This window comes from Aedes aegypti, unplaced genomic scaffold (genome assembly GCF_002204515.2).
Source record: "Aedes aegypti strain LVP_AGWG unplaced genomic scaffold, AaegL5.0 Primary Assembly AGWG_AaegL5_hic_scaff_983_PBJ_arrow, whole genome shotgun sequence".
Lineage (NCBI taxonomy): Eukaryota > Metazoa > Arthropoda > Insecta > Diptera > Culicidae > Aedes > Aedes aegypti.
This window is the reverse complement of record NW_018736693.1, coordinates 1-18164: the sequence shown is the minus strand read 5'-3', so window position 1 is coordinate 18164 and position 18164 is coordinate 1. Positions and strand designations below refer to the sequence as shown.

General features: G+C 37.7%; 1 long non-coding RNA gene across 1 annotated transcript; it reads right to left on the bottom strand.

Moving 5' to 3' along the window:
* Positions 1 to 243: 243 nt before the first annotated feature.
* On the bottom strand, positions 244 to 16838 carry LOC110681476. Its single transcript, XR_002503210.1, has 2 exons — positions 16762 to 16838; positions 244 to 622 (listed from the first exon to the last, which is right to left on the bottom strand). It is a non-coding gene; the product is annotated as an uncharacterized LOC110681476 (long non-coding RNA).
* Positions 16839 to 18164: the final 1326 nt, after the last annotated feature.

Below are 18164 nucleotides of genomic sequence, written 5' to 3'. Positions count from 1 at the left end.
AAATTCGTGCCAAACTGGGAACCACCGTCAGGGGCAGATTCCCGATCACGCTGTCCAGCGAATCCGGTTCCCTCCTCAATCACTCCCGGGCGCATGAAAATCCTCGTCAACGGTTTCTTCTCCTCCCAAATAGGACGGCCGAAAGTTGACGGTCGGACATTTTTCTTTCGCAAAGATCGGCACACCTTCTATGGAGATTCACTCTTATTTTGCTTGGTACAACTTTTCTCTCTTCTGATCTTAATCTTCGCCACTTTGCAAGTATATCCTACTTAGTAAAACTTTTCACTTAATGCCTAATCGATGAATTTTATTCATCTTCTTTATAGCTTCTCTGTCTCACTTTGTGTTGATCATTACGTAAAAAAACTTTCATATGAAAATCTTCGTAACAAATTTCTAAAAACAAACTTTGCGCTATTCTTTGAATTAAAATTACAGCAAAAAACACTTACGACCTACACTGAGCTAGGTTGAATTGGAAAGATCTGCGATTCAATTTTTTGTTCACCCTCTACACAGTGCTACAGTTCATCAACGAGTTCCGCTCGGCAGATCGGTAGTTGTTCTTGTTCTAAAGTGGCGACCGAGCTGGAACTCTCATCGGTATCATCGGTTAACCCTGCGAGGTCGGAATTCACCCGGCGGACACCGGACCGGAGGGGGGGCGGCAAAAAAAACGGAAAGAAAGAAATTAATTAAATTCAATTAGTGGGCGGAGTGACGAATAATGGTTCATCGCGGTCACAGTTTACACGGTGCTTTATTTGCTGTTGTTATCAAGAAAAAATAGCCATCAACACTTCAATCGCCAGGTTGGTAATATAACTATTAAAACCTCCAGTTTCGATTCGCTAAAAAAATGGTATATGAAATTTTGAGCTACGCCCCCATTGATTTTTTCGAACATTAACGTTGTATTTCAATACCATAAATCGTCTCTACATGTTTTTAATTACATTATAATAATTCAACTTTCAAAATGCTGGGTGCCGACATCGAAGTTTCAAAATTCTGTATCTTCACTCGATCGATTTTGATGGGATTTTCAGAAAAAAAAAAATAAATTAGTCAAAATTTTTGATGCATGTTAAAAAAAAAATAGAATTCTGTGACAGTTTAAGATACAATTTGTTGGGGTACCTAGGGTTTCCTAAATTAAAATGTTAGGTAAATGCAAAAATATTATGAAATTAACAATCATTATAACTTGATCTATTTGATAGAAAGTATCACCGGTTTCAGTTTGGAGATTGCTACACACAAATGCAAAAAAAATCAATTTTCAAAGAATGTTCCAGTTTAATAATGTGAAGGTGCTCGTGAAATAGTAAGCTGTGAAAAAGGCTTTGATCTGGTTAGGACGCAGCACCAGAAAGAAGAGCAAGGTAGATGAGATGATGTCAATTCACTTCTATGTGAAAAATCGTGAATTTTAAGCGTCGGAACATTTCACCGAGTGTCCGAAAATGGTCAGAATCACTTTGTAATTCATGACACGATATTTGATGACTTTTAAACGAAAAAACCACAAATTTTGATCCGTTGGAAGGTATCAGTGCACGTGTGCGTGGACGTGTATTCTTAGGGTCCCTACAGAAATTGATATCTGGTGACCATGTTCCCGAAATGACCACAATACTTTTTAAACTGAAATAGGAGATATATTCTATCAAATAAATCAATGCTCCATGGATTTTTAAAATTTGCTGATAAAGTTTCTAGTATTTCCCCATAAATTTTGATTTTGAAAATACCCTAGGAACCCCAACAAATTTGGACCTAAATCCGGAATTATCATCGAAATCAAAAATTTTTTATGTTTTTAAAATATAGGGGAGATTACGTATTCTTGACAGGCTAAGCCGATGGGCGAATATCTTTTGTTAATTTCTCGGACAAAGGCAAACAAATAACGTGTCTGTCTTTTTACACTTGTACGTTGTCTAATTCAATATCGATTCACACCGACAGAGTTATCAAAAACTTGTTAACCTATGCGTACCCAACGTCTGTTTTTGAGGATTTTCAAATCTTCAATCAGCTGTTAAATGTCATTTTCCAACCGATTTTCATGAAACCAATGGCATGCGATTCAGATTTGTCTAAATTTGTAAGGGCTGCAAAACGGAACAGGTTCACCTAATGGTTCCGGAGTTATTCCGGATTCCGTTGGGGTCAGAGTCTGTCGAAAGACGAACTTTCAAACAATTTAATTTTTTTACTTGTGCTATTCGATATTTTTTTACATAAAACACTAACAATATATACAACCATATACAATTAAGTGTTAATGACCTCTTTGGACATGACAATCCGTTTACTTGTGCCAGATATGTTCCGGAAGTCCTGGGGGAGGTGGTCATGCCCACAATGTTATCAGAACCATTCGTGCGACACCTCAATCTTCATGATTTGTCAAATAATGAGTGGAAATGGTCATTAGAAAGTTCAACGACCATTCGGGATCGACCTGGTCACACCGGACATGTTCCGAACACCCTGGGCGAAGTGGCCAATTCCACAATGCTGTACAAACCGTTCGTGCGACATATCAAACTTCATGATTTGTGGAAACAAGAACGAAAATAAATATTCTGGACATCCATGGACCATTCTAGACCGGGGTACACCAGACATATTCCGGATTACCTCGAAGGAAATGACCATTTCTCCCATTACGAATTGTTTTTTCCAAAAACAATTCGTGCAACACATCAAACTTCCAGATTTATCCAATAATAAGTGGAAATGGTCCTTTGATAGTTCAACGACCATTCAGGATTGACTAGGCCACACCAGATATGTTCCGTACGGCCTGGCGGAAGTAACCAATTCTACAATACTGTTTATGCGACATATCAAATTTCATTTATTTTGCGACATTTTTACCGGTGTCAGGACGGGTTCCTTTGTATATAATCTGGTTGTTTCAAGAAAAGTGGTCAGGCAGCGGTCCATTTATTACGGTAACGCTAAATTGAAAATTTCTGACTCCCTCCCCTCCCGTCAGTAACTCTTTTTGTATGAAAAAATTTCAAAATGTTGTATAATCCGTAACGCTTGAGCCTACTCCCCCCTCACGCCTAGAGCGTTACGTAATTTGTGGACGGCGTTTAGCTCAATTTTTCCAAAACCATTCGTGTGTACCTCAAGAGTTTTTTCTTCGTTTTCATGAAATTGGAGACATTTTAGCTATACAAACAAAATCCGGATATCCCGAGTAGCATGTTTCCTTGAAACATGGACAAAAATGATCCCTTGTAGTAGTCAAAATTTGTTCTTTTCTCTCTTATGGGAAACTAAAAAACAAGAAACAGCTTCTGTCGAATGAATTTTCTAGAAGAGCGTAAGAGAAAGAATATCGCTGTGAAGTGACCGGTGCCAGAACCTGTCAAAGTTGACAGGTACTGGAGCTTTGCTCTTAATATTGATATACAGGGTGTTAGGTTCGTGAGTGCAGACATTTTAAGGGGTGATAGAGGACCCATGTTAGATGAAAAAAATCGTTCTACGGATATGGTCAATTCTTAACTGTTACCGAGTTATTAAACATTCAATGTTTTAGGATATGTTTGCCTTTAAGTGGTTATAACTTTGGAATAGTTCAACGCATCTCAATTCTCTTACTTCCATTTGAAAGCTAATTAAATTTCCAATCTACTAACAACTTTACATCTAATGGGTTTTGCAAATAAATTCATTTTTAAGAGCAAATAAGTTCAAAGGTAGTGATTTTTCTCTTGTTTTTGTCAGTTTACTTTTAAAAAATGCGTAATAAATTTCATGCTTGTCTTAAGCAAAGTTGTGTGCTTCAAGCTGCTCTACAATTCGTTCTTTGACACCAAACTGCTATCTCTACGCGTTCTCTTGCAATTTTGATTTGAACACGCCACTTTGGGTCATAAATTTTGGTCCGTAAACGCAACAGGGAACAGTTCATTTCACCCCCACTGTGTTGCAAAACTTGACGCATTGTTTGCATCCGCGCACAGCACACTTGATCTCAGGTTTAGACAACAACAGCTTGGCGCGTATGATTAAGCACACGCTGCTGTGCGTTCTTTTGCCATGCTGTTTGAAACTTAAAATAAATCGTTTTTGTCCGATGGAAATCAAACTTTTCAAAATGTTGAAGGAGTGTAGTAAAACATTGATCGGTTTGTTATTTTTCTGTGATGATTGATCTGAATTGTAAGCAATAATTGTCATTGCTCGTAGAGTTAATGTTTCAAAGTACTGCATAACAGTATTGATGAAACAACATTGAACATACAGAAAATGTTTATCTGGTTGATTCATATCAGTTTATTTGAAGGCTCTGTGCAATGTTCCAAAGACTGCAAGGATGCTGCTAAACATTTGGAAGCAGTAACACGCTTACGATACTTAAAGCTTTGAGTGTATCCCAGTCCCAATTTTACTGTGAATCTCATTCAACTGTTAACGCCAGGAGTTAAATTGTTTAATGATTCATTCAAAAATAACCTAGAAACTTTGCTAGAAGTTTCCCCAGCCCTATTAACTATTCAAGAATATCTCGAGAAATTAATTCAGGGATGCATCCAGACATTTAAAAAAAAAAGTGTCTACACCGAGGAATTGTCAAATAAACTCTTCTATGAATTTTTCAGCTCTTCTTTAAGAAATTGTTCATGGTAACACTCACCAAATTTGTAGTGGAATTCGTTTAAGAGTGCTTACTAAATTCATCCTGATATTTACTAAGGTATTCGTGTTGAAATTTATCTAGGGATTACACCAGGAATCTCTCAGGTTCTGTTATAAAAGCAGGATAATCGTCAACAAATTCAAACTGGATTTTCTCCAGATGTTTTTGAGGAATACATGTAATTTTCAATTCAATTCTTCTCAAATTATCCAACAAATTCTTCATAGAGGTGCTGAAAAATGTTTTGAAACAAGAAATCTCATGAGGATATCGATGAATGAGTTGATGCAAAAATTCAATTCCAGGAATCCTTGAAAAAATCTTCAGTAGACTCGATGGAAAAATGTCTGATAATATTCCTTGAAGAACCACTCGAAGTTTGGTTAATTGTGTTTACTTTAAAGATCCATTCCTCCAGAATTGATCTGGAAATTCCTCCAGAGTTTCTCCAGGAATTTTTCTATACATTCTTTCGGAGTTCTTCCAGTTATTCTTCCGAAGTACCTCTGGAGCTCCACCGGTAGATTCTCAACAGTTCTTCCGAAAAAGTCTCCAGAGCTCCACCGAGAATTTGTTCTTCGGCAATTCCTTGGGACTTCATCCGGGTACTCTTAGGGAGTTTCTTCTGGAATTCCTTCGAAGCCTCCACTGATTTTTTTTTCAAACGTTGCTTCCTAAATTCCTCTGGAATCCCTCCCACAATTTCTCCGGAGCTCCTCCAGGAACTGTACTGTAGTTCCTTTAGGAATTTACACGCGAATTGCTTCAAGAATCTGGCAGCTTCACCAGAAATTCTACCGCAGTTTCTCCAGGAATCCTGCCGGTTGTTCCTCCGAGAATTTCCAAGAATATACCCGAGAGTTTTCTTGGAAGGCCTCCGGGAGTTCCTCCAAAAATTTCTTCAGGAGTTCTTCCACAAATTCCTTTGAGAGGTCCTCCAAGAATTTCTGAGGATTCCTTTCCCGGGAATTTCTTCAAAATTTTCATAGGGAGTTCCTTCAAGAATCCCTTGAGACCTCATCCTAAAATTCCTGAGTTCGTAGGAAGCCGCTATGAAGAAAATCCAATGGAATTCCCTGTAGAGCTCTGGAGGAACTCCGGAGGATATGCTGGATGGAATTCAGAAGAATTACTGCAACAATTTTGGAAGAATTTCTTGAGCAACTCCGGAGGAATAACCGTTGAAGCTACGAAGGAATTCTCGGAGGAACTCTGAAGGAACCCTGGACAAATTCGTACAGAACACTTAAGGAACTCCTTAGCCGAGTGGTTAGAGTCCGCGGCTACAAAGCAAAGCCATGCTGAAGGTGTCTGGGTTCGATTCCCGGTCGGTCCAGGATCTTTTCGTAATGGAAATTTCCTTGGCTTTCCTGGGCATGGAGTATCATCGTACCTTCCAAACGAGAGACGAATGCGAAAATGGCAACTTTGGCAAAGAAAGCTCTCAGTTAATAACTGTGGAAGTACTCATAAGAACACTAAGCTGAGATGCAGGCTCTGTCCTAGTGAGGACGATAATGCCAAAAAGAAGAAGAAGACTTAAGGAACTCCGGAGGAATACCAGGAGAAACTCTTGAGAAATTCGCGGAGGAACTCTGGGATATTTCACGGAGAAAATCTAGGGGAATTTCCGGAGTAACTCTTGAGGAATTCATAGCGGAACTCCGGAGGATTTCCGATGAATTACTGCTCGAACTCTGGAAAATTCCTGGAAAAACTCCGAACTTTGGCGGTAATCCGAAGAAATACCTGCTGGAAATCCAAAGGAATTTCCGGAGCAAATCTGAAGGAATTGCTTGAGGAACTCCGACAAAAATTGCATGAGGATACCTGAAAAAATTCGTAGTCTACCTCCAAAAAATTCCTGGAGGAACACCGAAAGATTTGCCGGGGGAACTGCGGAACATTTTCTAGAGAAACTTCGAAAAAAAATTTCTGAAGGAACTATGGAGGAATCTGGCGGGGTTTGACTGTAACTCTTAATAGTTCTGATTTAACGGCTACGCAGTCTTTCAGAAAATGAAACGAGATTTATAACTTGCCCTACGTTTTGACCCGGGGTTGGTGTCTTGAAACTTTGGAGAAATTTCTGGAGGATCTCCAAAGGAACTCCTTGAAGAACTCCGAGGATTTTCTGGAGGAACTCCGAAAGAATTCCTAGATCCATAAAGGGATTCCCGGCAAAAATTTTGAAAGAATTTTTGGAGAAATTTTTAGAGAAACTACGATGGAACTCCTTGAGAAACTCTGAAAGAATTCCTGGAGAAAATCCGAAAGAATTCTTGGAGAAACTTGGAAGCCCGGAGAACTTTGAAAAATTCCCGGTGGAGCTCTGCAGGATTTCCAGAAGGAAGTCTGTAGGAATTCCTGGAGGAATGCCCAAAACAGCTTTGAAGGAATTCCTGGAGGAACTCTTTAAAAATCCTGGAGGAATTCCGGATGAATTGCTGGAGGAACTCCGGACAAATTGCTGAAGGAACTCCAGAAGAACTGCTGGAGATCTGCTGAGGAATTTACGAGGGCAATCTGGAAAAAATCCTGGAAGAATTTCTGAAAATACTACGGAATAACTCCAAAAGGAGCTATGAAGGAAATCCAATGGAATTCCCTGTGGAGCTCTGGAGGATAAGCTGGATACAATCCAGAAGAAGTACTGGAAAAACTCCGGAGGAATTTCTATAGCAACTCAGAAGGAATTATCGTTAAAGCTACGAAGGAATTCTCGGAGGAACTCTGAAGGAACCCTGGAAAACTTCCTAGAGAATCTCCAAAGCAAATCCCGGAGGAACTACGGAGCAATTCCTGTAGGAATTCGAAGGCGTTCTTATAGAAACTCCGGATGTGTTTCTTGAGGAACTGCGGAGGCGTTTCTAGAGGAATTTCTGGAGAAACTAAGGAGGAAATTCGGAAAAGTTAGCGTTGGAGCTCCAGAGGAACTTTTCAGGAATAACTGGATGAGGAATAGCTTGAGTACCTCCAAAGGATTTTCTGAAATAACTTTGGAAGAATTTCCAGTGGAGAATTTTCCGAGAAGTTGCTGATTGAAATCCAGATGAATTGCCTGAGGAAATGCGGAATAATTTTTGGAAGGATTTGAAAAAAAATCCTGGAGGAACTCCGGAAGAACTTCACGAGGAACTCTTGAGGAATTCCGGGAAGGAAGTCTAGAGGAGTTCCCGAAGAAACTCTTGAGACATTTCCTGAGAAATTCTGCAGAAATCCTCGAAGGGAATTTAGGGAATTTTTTGAAGTAGCTTCAGAAGAATTCCTTGTGGAACTCTGGAGCATTTCCAAGGAATTATTTGAGGAACTCTGGATAATTCCTGGAGAAATTCCGAAAAAAGGAGGAACCACGGAAGAAATGCGAAGGAATTCCTTGTAGAGCTTCAAAAGAATTCCCGGAGGAATATTTGGAATTTCTCCAGAGGCATTTCTGAAGGAAATTCCTTAAGGAAATCCTCGGCGAGGAATATCTAGAGAAAATTCCCACAGAAATTCCTAGGAGAAATCCCTAGATGAATTTCCTGGAGCAAATCCTTGGAGGAAATTCTGGATGAATTTCTGTAGCTAATCTCCAGAGCTATTAATGGAGGGATTTCGGAGGAATTGATGTAAGAAATCCCCGAAGAAAATTATGGACAAAATCTCTGGATGAAATTCCCGGATCAATTCTTGGAGGAAATACTTAGGTCTTAGACGAGTTCTTGGAGGAAATCTCCGAAGGAATTCCTAGGGAAAACCCCGGCGGAATTTCTGAAGATATCCCTGGAAAGTTTTCTGAAACAAATTCTGAAAGAAATACCCGGAGAAATCGCTATTGGGAATTCCCTGAGGAATTCGTTGAGAAAATCCCGGAGTAATTCTTGGAGGATATCTGATGCAAATCCCAAACATTTCCTGGAGGAAATCTCCGGAAAAATTCTCAGAAAAATCGCCAATCTGGTCTAGTAACCTTTGAGAATGTTCATATCGACATATGAAGACAAAATTGAGAACAAACAATCAGCAAAAACACATCGAGATATGGCGATATCGAGATAAGGAGGATATCGAGATATGGAGAAAGAAATCGTATGCATAATGAAGGGACCGAAGTAATCATCGACATAGGGAGAGATATCGAGATGTAGAACATCGAGATGTGGAGAGTCGACTGTATGGGTAAAAGACTGCCATTTTGGCAAAATTTGGACAGTTTTTCACGCTCTGCCCTTCGAATGTGCGGTTTTCCAGTGACAGTTGATGACAGGTTCCCTTGACTTTTGGGAGCTCGCAATCTAAGCCAGCTGTCTCTTCTCTCTCAGATATGTACCTAGATTAACTTGTGAAGGGGTCTTAGAGACCATGTGCCACCGGGTATATGACGAATTGTTCTCGAGCGTTTATTTTTTAGCAGACGAACAATGGTTTTCCGTCCACCGTTTTATTTACGAATTTTATCAAGAACTTATTTTTCTTTCGATAAAACAAAAATGGATTCACTTTTTTATTGTGAACTCTAAGTGTTCCAGGTGGATGGAATTTATATTTTGCATAGTAAAATGATTTTTATTATCATTTAAATTATTTTGAAGTAATATATTTTTTGTTTTAAGGATTAAAAATAACATGTTTGGCAACATATTTCTATAACTTCTGGATAACAATACATTTGGTCCTTTTTGTACAACAATAAATTTAAATATAAATTAAGAGCCGTTAGGGAGCTAGGGACAAGGAGCTAGTAATGGCGCTTAAGCCTAGGCTATCGAGCCAGGATCATACGGGAGAAATGCCTGTGTCTCATCCCAGCATAAGGACCATACACAACGATGGAGTATGCATTCAGTGGTGGTATATATATATATATATATATATATATATATATATATATATATATATATATATATATATATATATATATATATATATATATATATATATATATATATATATATATATATATATATATATATATATATATATATATATATATATATATATATATATATATATATATATATATATATATATATATATCGGAAAAGGAGGGGGTTTGGCGCGTTTTTAAAGCTCTGAGAGAGACTCATAGACTACTTTGATGAGATATTACAATTGGAAACGCTGGAGCCAGAAAACAGTTTTCCATGGACCATCTAGGGTAAGTGTTCCCTTAGTTGTGGGTGTTCCTATAGTTGCGGTAGTGCCGTTTTCACTGATTTTGTTACATTAGCCACAGAACCGACACTGCCAATCGACGCATTGGCTTGTTGATTCGCGGAATAGTTGAAAAGAGCGCTCAAATTGCTTTAAAACTGATGAAATATCACTTAAATTGCTAAAACATTTTTTACTAGGATCAATAGTTGTGGTAAAGTGTTCCTATAGTGGAGGATCCCATAAGAAAACAACGGATACCGCAACTATAGGAACACAAATTAAAAATATACCGCAACTAAAGGAACAGTGTATAGAGGAGGTATTATTTTTCTCTGACATGCCGTGGATTACTGCGTTGAAATCATTTCTCTCATTGAGTCAATGGTCTTCACTTCCCGTTAGAACTTTAACATGTACATTAATTGCACTTTTTGAATGTTGGCGGTTAAATAAATTTCAACCGTGCAAAGAACCTCCACTATTGGTACATCTACCCTACGTCAATAAATCGATTAATTCAAAAGCTACAAAATAAAACATTTTAAGCAAAGTTGCTCGAATGAAAATATGAGACGTACCACAATACTGGCTTTTCGTAAGCTGTTCAGCTTACTGGCTTACGAGGGGTCCATCAATTCAAGTTAACCAAAACGCTTCTCCTTCAGTTTTGGCATATTCTAGCGGACAATGAAAAAAAAACTAAGCTATAGACAGTTACTATATTTTGTAGATGCATTTATCGCAATTCACGGTATGAGCTGGAAATAATTTTAATTTGTTGAATACATTTTTTAGATCAAAATACGTTTCTATCTGATATCTTAATGGAGACTGAAGAAATTTCTAATTTTAGCAATTATATTTTATTTTAGAGAATGAAAAATTCATCACCATAGTGTGTGAAGGTCAAAAGACAAAAGGTCGAAAGGACAAAAGGTCGAAGAATAAAAATGAAGAGACAAAAGGTCGAAAATCTTTTTTCAAAAAAGGAAAAATTTCCCACCATGCAAATCACTTTCGACCTTTTGTCTTTCAAAGTTTTGTCCTTTCGACCTTTTGTCCATAAACCGTCTTTTCCCCGTGTATCCAGTTTCCTTGAATTGTCCACTTTCCCGAAATGTTAATGTCACTTGTTCTAAAATATTTATAAAAAAAAATCTAACAAAAATGATACGAGCTTGCTACTACTTTGGCAGATTTTACAGCTCAAATTACTATTCTATCAAATTTAAAATTTAATTCAAAAAAAGTTCAGTTTTGAACCTTAACACTTTTGATTATGTGAACGTGAACGTCACCACTTCACCGAAAAATTTCCCCTGAAGGTTTTCTTTTTAAAAAGTGTTAACCCTGGAGTTGTTCCCATCTGACGTTCCTGGAGGGACACGAAAAACTAAACACACCAAAAATTTGAGTTCAAACCAAGCGGTATGACAAAATCTCAAAAACCGAAAAAAACAAATTATGGGGTCCAACCAACGAAAAACATCAAAAAAATGAGTAATAATGTGTTTCTGGCATAACTTAACCCAGTAAACAAACCATCTTATATGATGGGATATAAGAATACAAATGTGGAGGCGATATACGTACATCTTGCATGTATCCTTAAGGTGCATGTACGTGTATCGCCTCCACATTTGTACTCTTATGCGCTATCTTATACGACTTGGTGTTTACTGGGAAGTGTTTGGTAGTAAAATTGGAACATGGCTTTAGTACCCTATTTATGGTCTTATCCACTGGTATACTAAACCAACTCGGTCGAAGAATTTTGACACTTTAGCGGGTCTGGAAAAGGTGGGGATCAAACGGGAAAGTGCTCCTCTCAAGTGTCACAATTCTCAGACCGAGTAAATTTAGATAGATTAGACTATTGCAGGCCCGTGGCACGAGACGATTTCTAGCGTAGTCAACATCCCCATGTGTTTACCCATTTTCGGGTTAATTGAATCGAGAGTGCAATCAGGATGCGAAGTTTTGTTTAATGTTTATGATCCGTAATCGAGCAAGTGTCGCAATAAAATAACTGATTGCTTGCTTGGAGGCTTGCAGGATGCCTTTCAATGTTTTCTCTCCTTCCAAAACTATCGAAATGTTGAATGTGCTTCAACTTTTTGGCACATTATTAGCTGATTTAACACTATCAAAAATTGATAAACAAACCATAACAAACAATTAAACAAAACAATGGTCTTTGTTTTTACAGTTCTTACAACTGACAGTGGGCGATATTCACTTATCGCCCGGGACATCCTGGCTACGAAGAACACTGCACGGAGACGGAATTCAACTCAATTTTGGGTTGTTTCAACGCAATTCCGTAGTTGAGCTCAATAACTCAATTTTGGCTAAATTTCCAAGGTCCCCACTAGGTAGTTTGGCCTCAATTCCATTAGAAAAATATACTCAATTTTGGGTTGATTTAACGCAAAATTGAGTTCTTTCGACCCAAACATAAGAAAAGTTGCATTTACCCAAATTTTGCTTATTGGGCCAAAGTACCCCCATTGGGTAGATGCAGCTCTCTCTATTTTTGACAACATTCGTGTGGGAGAAAGAGAAAACCGAGAGATTTTGGGTTGAAACTATAATCGATATACTTAATTTTGGGTAAAGTAAACTCAAAAATTAGGTAAAAATATTTCTCCGTGTGTGTATCGATATATGGTTGTCAGGGGCCTGGACTATTGTCATAACTTTATACAGTTCAATGTGGTAAACCACCCTTCTGTATTTTATTGATGTCTTTTTTTAGACTTTAATCGTTCTCAGCTTTTTTTAGAATTGGAGTTTAGGCGAGAATGATCAAAAATTCCCTACCTTCGATTGCTTATTGTTCTTTCTAGTTCACCACCCTGCAACTGAAGACTATTCTTGCTCCTTTTTCAACTGCACAACTTCTCGGGGAAATGGCGATGAAGGAAAAAGGCCATCCGGGGAACTGGCATTCAGGGGAAATGACATTTGGGGAAAAGCTGCACAATCGTGATACATAAATCCTTTTTTTTTAACAAAACGTTCAATCATTTTTGGTTTAGTATTTTGACTAGGTTAATGAGAAAAATGTTCCTATGGCGAAGTTATGTTAGAATGAACAGCAAATATACTGCTCATACTCGCATAACAGTCCCATATATACAGTGATACCTCCATGAGTCGATGTTCCATGACTCGATATCGACTCATGGAACCATACTAAAAACATAATTTCATGGTTACTATGATGGTCCCTAGAAGCAGCTTTCCAAAGAATTGCTGTTCCATGACTCGATATTTCCATGAGTCGATGGTCCCTTCAATATCGACTCATGGAGGTTTCACTGTATAGTAATTCCATAGACTATGGGGCTGTTATGCGAGTATGGGCAGTATATTCACCTATCAAAACAATGAAAACAACCTTTGTGTATACTAACTTTAAGTTCCTACCATTTTAGATTGTTTATGGACTGTACTGTTTAAACCCGTGGTGGCCAAAGTGAGCTCTTGAATGTGACAAACTTCGTACAATTTTTCGTCAGGAGGTAGTACAGCCGAAAGTTATCAAGAACACGGCGTGTCTGGTAGAACAATATTATCACAAAAAAAGGATCGCTAAATCTTTCACCATTCGAAAATATAGGTTTTTAGCTTTCATTTGACGTGTTCCTCAAAAAAATCCACCGAGGGATCCCGAACTTTTTTTTTATTTTTTTATTTTTGTTCCTTGAAGTACATTATTTTCAAATAAAATCATGGCAAAAGCCATTTTTTTTTCTCAAGCTCGATGGTAAGCCTAAATTTCAAATGAAAGTTAATAAAGCCATAAGACACTTATTCGTACAATGGAAGTACACACTCAGTTTAGTTCAACTAAGGCTGATACAAATATTTATTTTCTTTTATGTCCGAGACCACATGGAAGGTACGAGGGGGGGATAAAAATAAATAAAGAACAAAAAAAAATAAAATTGAAAAAAAAAATTTTTTTACGTTTCATTTTTAAGTGTAATTTTTGCACATTTTTCAATCTCTTCTGGATCGTCATTTGACCTGTTATTTTGTTTCAAAAACTTTAAATACCAAAACAAAAGTAAAAAACATGAGATCTTTTTTTTTCTCCCCTCCAAAATATTCGACGTTTTGAAGGGGGGTAACATAAAAGAAAATTAATATTTGTATCAGCCTAATTTGCATTCTTATACCGAGATCCGCATAGCTGAGCGATCAGCAAAATAATTTTAACTGATATGTTAGCAAAAAATCAAGTTTATTTAGAGCAACACTTTTAGGTGTCGCTGACATCAAACGTCACTTTTACTGTGATGCCAGCAAACGACCTTTAAACCGAGATTTACACAGCTGAATTCTGATTTAAGTGTGTATTTGATTCTAGCGTATAACTGTTTCTTTTAATGCTTAGAATACATGAACTTTCTTTTTCTTCTGTCTGAAATTACACCCCTATTGAGACAATTCCAGCTTCTCAGCTAAGAGTTCTTCGATTACTTCGCCAATCGTTCTAAATGTTTTTTTTTATCCATATATGTTTGAAAAATATTCTTCGACCGAGGAAATCGAACCAACCAACCAGAAAAAAATAATGCAATTCATAAGAACTTCGCGCAGCTTTTCCTTCAATTAAATATTTTAGAGTCAAATTCCGTACAAATTCAAACTGAAAACGATTGATACAAAACGATTTATAAATGTTTCTGAATTATGTGGTCTTTTTGTCATTTTTGATTGATGGTTTTTCAGAAGCAATTTCTGCAGGAATCAATAATGAAGGAGCCCTATGACAAGTTCTTCAAAAAATATTGAATTTGTTTATGGAAATATCTTGCAAATATTTTAGAATACATTCAAGGAGTAATCCTTGAAAAAAATCTAGATGACTTCGTGAAGAAACCACTAGAGAACTCTATTTTAAAAAAAAAACTAGGACTATAATTTAAGGATTTTCTACAGAAAATTTCCTGAACATGTACTAGTTATACTCGTAAAAATACCGGCGGAGGAATTTATGGATGAATACTTAATAAGTTTTAAATGAATCCCTGAAGAAATACTTGCAATAAAAATAACTGGTGGAATTCGTTAGAAAATCCCTGGACGGATAATCAAAGAAATTGTTGAGAAATCACTGAAAGAGCTCATTCAGAACATTCAACAGAAAATCCCAGTCGAACCAGTGGAGGATTTCCTCCTTTGATAAAATACCTGCATACAATCATAATGAAATTTTTTTCATCTTTTTTTTTCAAATTTTGGACGAATCCATGCTCGATATGTTTGAGTAGAAAAGGTTAGCAAAAATCCCAGCAGTTAAGGGATCTTTACACAAAATTTATACTGTAATGGTGTCTTAGAAGAATTTTCTTGTATTCTTCATATCCTTTTAAAATATGACGAAATTACTTGAACGAAATTCTTGATCAAACGTCAAGTAGAATTCTGATCATGTCTGTCTAGAAAAAACTACTGGAGAAAATCAGAATCCTTACAGTGAATTTCCTCGAAAACCGTTTGTGGAACACATGGAAAAAATCCTAATAAATTTCTCGAGGAATGCTTAAGAATCCCCGCAGGAGGTCTTGGAGTAATCTCTGGAGAAATTTCTTGCAGAACTAATTTAAGGAATATTAAAAAAAATTCCCACCTGGACTGAAAAATTTGGAGAAATGCCTAGTGGAATTTCTTAAAAAAAAATACATGAAAAAATCTTTCGACATTAATTTTTCATAAGGGCTTATTTGCAATGTTCAATTTCTCTTGATCGTTGCTCTCCTTCGCATTTTTTTTTATAGAAAAACTGATTTCAATTTTCGAAACATCTTCAGAGTGATGTACGATGAAGAATCGGCAAACCTTGCTTCATAAGGAAGCAAAATTGATACATTTATACGTTTTGACATCCCTTAGTACCAGCGGATTGTTTGATACTGATTTTTCAAACAGTATGGCTTACTCCTTCACTGTGAATTTTTTCGGATACGGTATCGAATATCAAATCAAGATACGTTCACTATTATCTTGAAATTGGAAAAAAGTGTGATGACTCAGTAATCAACTCAAAACAGTTGCGTAATTAAAAACAATGAGAAATTATTTGGAACGTAACTGGATTGATCGATTTCTCTTCATCGATTTTCTTTTTAGCTGATAACTTAGCCGGGCGACTATTTTTGACTGCTGTTTTTGATTCACTAAAAAGAACTCATCGATCATAAATTTTTGCAAAAATCCATTCTATTTCGTACAGCAATCCAAAGAAAAAGTCGATGAAAAATATGTATGATACTAAACGCCAGATATGTATTCAACGAACTATTAATATCTTTAAAGATAGTATATGTCCATAATAAAACATTGAAATCTGCTCCATAATGCCTCATAGGGCTTGAGACTGCAAATAAGCAATTGATTATGATGAACCTTTCACTTGGACTTTTCGATTAGACTGTTTTATGTAACTCTTTTACGTATTCGAATCCATTGAGCAGAATCTCAGAAAAGTAGATTTGCGTATTTTACCTTTTAGTTCCACCCTCATTGCTCATATTCTAATAGATACGCATATTTCGACTACCACTTATTCGATGTTTGTTACCCGTATCCACTAGTGTTTTATGTACACACTCAGTTGAGCTCGGCTAATTTTCATTCTTTTGCCGAGATCCGCACTGCCGAATGATCAGCAACTGAATTTTAGCTGATATGTTAGCAAAAACTCAAGTTTTATCAAGCTGATATCAAACGTCACTTTTGCTGAGATGTAAGCGAACTTTAACCGAGATTTGCACAGCTGAGATCGGCATTCTGATTTAAGTGTGTAAATGAAAATATTTAGAGACGATTTTGGTATTGGAAGACAAATTTAAAGTAGTAAAAGTCGGCGTTTAAAGTTTTGATGGCTTTTCTTCGATAACAACGGTAACTGGAACGCCGTGGTTTTGACACTGAACTTCACACATAGATCACAGCACGCGCGGAAATGTATTACACAAAGCGCAAAGCAAGCGGGTCTTTTGTTAGGCGGCGGTTAGGGTTAGGGATATTAGTGGCCTACCTGTTATTTGATCAGGATTCAGAAAATTTTGGGTTCCAATCGTTAGATGTTGCCAAATGGTTAACTTCGGATTTAGACACAGAGGGATTTACTGTTGATCAGCGCGCACCGGCCAACCGCGACGGAACGACTAAATTAGTCCGATTCTCGCCGGGAACGGACACGCCAGCACAGCGATTCGGATGCGATTCTATTCTCTAATTCTCGTGTGTAGTGACACACTATTCAGTGAGTGAGGTTAGCACGATTATCTACGACACATGCGAGCACCGCAAGCTCCCCTACCGATTTCAAAGGGCGAAGATGCTGCGTTGACCCGGCTTAAAACTACACAACGACAACAGCGGCAGGATTTCAGAGTGTATCATTTAATTGAATAACAAAGCGGGGCGAAGTATGACACAATTCATTGTCAGAGTTGATCTTTCGTTTGATTGTGGTTGTGACCAGAGAGACTCGGTCAACGAGAGTGGGGGTCATTAGGTCTAGTTCAAGCCAAATCAAAGCGGTTGACGCTGGCTGGAGGGGCAGCTATGGCGACAAATAGTCTAACAAGTTATGACGTATGACATGACCTATAAACAAAACGTTTTAAACAGAAGATCCAATGCAATCTGATTTATTTGATATTTTTGTGGTATAAACTAGAGTGCACCAGGCATCTCTCGTTGTATATGCAGTTTACTTTGATTGAGTTTGTCATCGATCATTACCTCGAGATGTCTGAGGGATCGCTTGGATTCTATGGTGCAATCACCTATAAAGATAAGCACCCTTTGTTCAGAATTGGGGTTATTGACCACCACCACCTCAGTCTTGTGACGGACCAGTCCTAGTTTTCTAGACCTCATCCATTCCTCAACTATGGACATAGAGTGCACTGCTGTCAACTCTACTTCCTCAATCGAATTGCCATAAACCACTAGGGTGATGTCGTCGGCGAAGCCAACAATTTTAACACCCGTCGGAAAGGGCAGCCTCAGTATGTCATCGTTCATCGCACCTCATAACACCGGGCCAAGTATAGAACCTTGAATTGCTCCTGGAGGTTTCTAGAAGCCTACACAAGTGCACCGAAACCTTGAGGCCATGAAGTGGACTATCGCCTCCCAGCTTGCACTGTTGATCAGTAACGGATGCCGCTCCTGGCGATTGCCTCGTCAGCTCTCTGGATAGCGTTCAGAGTAGATCTTTGGTTGAAGCATTGGATGTCTTCCTTGAAAATGGGCGTCGTAAACCGTTCGGCTTAGTTTGTCACTCTTAAAAGCGGGTTCTTCACCACGGGTTTAGTCTCAACCC